The sequence below is a fragment of the Frankliniella occidentalis genome, unplaced genomic scaffold, assembly GCF_000697945.3.
Source record: "Frankliniella occidentalis isolate FOCC.00 unplaced genomic scaffold, Focc_3.1 Scaffold11, whole genome shotgun sequence".
NCBI classification, from domain to species: Eukaryota; Metazoa; Arthropoda; class Insecta; order Thysanoptera; family Thripidae; genus Frankliniella; species Frankliniella occidentalis.
This window is the reverse complement of record NW_026267141.1, coordinates 57,582-59,697: the sequence shown is the minus strand read 5'-3', so window position 1 is coordinate 59,697 and position 2,116 is coordinate 57,582. Positions and strand designations below refer to the sequence as shown.

The window sequence follows — 2,116 nt, the reverse complement described above, 5'->3', positions numbered from 1 at the left end:
CCTCCCACCACCACCACCACCCGGGTTGGGGAGAGAGCTGTATTTTAGGTTGGATTAGTCATTGTTTCCCCGTGTACTAGACTAACCTCGCTGGGCCTGCTCAGCTCAACCCCCCTGCCCTGGCCTGTGCCCAGCCACAGCCGAGCAGGTAGCCGCTACACCTCCGCTCCGGCAGCGCTCCTCCTCCAGGCCCTCGTCCTGCTGGAGAAACACCCACCGCACCGTATTTTCCTCCCCTACATTCCAGCTCTAGCACGCCCTAGGCGCGCCTTAGAGAAAGGAAGGGGGGGAGGGGGTGGGAGGGCTGTCATCTCCCGACAAATTGCTCCGCAGGTTCATGAGTCGATGAGCCGCTCCAGGACCTCCAGGAGGACAGCGCGCAGAAGATCTCCAGAATGAGTAGAGGAAGAGAGAGAGGAGGGGGGAGGGGCATCTAATCAAGGTTTTAAAACGAAGTTCTCTGGCGCCTCCTGAGGGCGGGGGAGGAAGGGGTGGTGGAAGGCAGACGACGAGACTGGCTTGAAGCGGGCCGTCGTCGGCGGCGGGGGAAACTTTTCGGCCAAAAAGAGACCGAGGCGGGGTCCCAACTAATCGCAAAAGAACGTCGATTGATCAGTTTAATCTGTAGTTGTTGTTTTTTTTATAATAGTCTCGTCTCCCAGCACCGTCCTTGTTGAGGAGGGACGTCTCAGGCTGCCCGACGGTGGGGGTGGCGAGGTCGAAAATAGTGCTGTAATCAAACTAGGAGGCCGTTCTGCAGGCGCTGCAGAAGGGGGGCGGGGAGGGTCGAGGGTCGTGGCGGGGGCGGAGAGGGGGCCGAGACGGGGCTAGCTAGGGTGGGGGACAAGCCGGCGATGCAAACAGCAGACGAAGCAGGAGCGCAGCGGAGAGGTCTAAATTCGCCGTAAATTTGCATGGCTGGGGCTGGGCGTATGGTGGAGTTGGCGGAAAAGGGGGGGGGGGGCACGCCAGAGGGTGTCGAGTGCAGCGCGGACGGCGAGGACTTCCTGCTGTTGCTGTTCGACGGGCAGCTCGACGAGCTGCACGTGCAGTGGGCCGGGGCGCGTATGAGCGAGGGCGCGGCCTAGGCGAAGGTCACAGGGATGTAGGGTGGCAGTCCGAGCCAGTCGGAGCACCCCAGCACTCGCAGCTCAACGCGCACATGAGCGTCTGTCTCACCTCGTCCAACAGAGCCCCCGAGTCCCCTCCCCTTTAGCGCGTCCCCGCCCCACGCCGGGGCACGCCTGTCGCCTGTCTATCGAAACAATGTCGGGGGTGAACAACATGCGCGGGTTGGTAGGGATGGGGCCACCGGGGGGCGCGGCGGTAGGGGCTTGGGAGGGGGTTGCTGAGCACCGCGGCTCCCTCCCCCCGCTCACTCAGTGTCGCCTTGTCTAAGCAGGCAAAAAGCTCGGGGGTGGAAGGGAGGGACGCATCCCCCGAGTACACAACAACAAAAGTTACACCATTAACGTCAGCAAAAACAAAAACAGCACAAATATTAATTAAGTACGCGAGAATCATCATTTCTCTATGGTTGCGTTTACGTGGTGTTTACGTTCCACCCCCGGGCCGGCTCAGAGTCTGTATATATTATATCGATTTCTCTACAGCCAGACTCTCGTCGGTGTCGTGACGGTCGCCTTTAAAAGTTTCCGTCGGCTGGTAATTATTTCGGTTGTAGGTGCGAGCTGCGTGGCCGCGCTCCCCACTCACCCGCCATCACGACAACCCCCCTCTCTGTACGCGATGTGGCATGCAGATTTCACGCTTGGCTGCCTCATGTTTCCCGATTCCAGGCAATCCATACCGCCGCTCCACCCCCGGCCCCACCTCAGCCACCTCAGCCCCCGCCCAGAGCACCGCGGTGGCCTGCCAGCTAACTCGGGCTGCCAGCTCTGGCCGCCCGCCCGGCCAGGGGAGGGTCTGGCCTGTCGTTTATCGGTCGTCCAACCCAACGAGGGTCTTTGGGGGCCTTGCTTGCAGCAGAGGCGGTGCGGGGGCAGCGTTTGGTTGCGCAGTGCAGGGATTGCCCACATCGATCTGCACCCCTTTCTCTCTCTTCCCCCTTCCCCCAATCCCCGCTCCCTCGGCATCCTTCTGACCAGGCAGCAGT

The 2,116-nt window shown here is 61.4% G+C and overlaps 1 protein-coding gene across 1 annotated transcript in view; it reads left to right on the top strand.

The window, feature by feature from the left end:
* Nucleotides 1–2,116, top strand: part of LOC127752372 (uncharacterized) — a 56,421-nt gene that overhangs the window by 41,283 nt on the left and 13,022 nt on the right. The window lies entirely within an intron of this gene.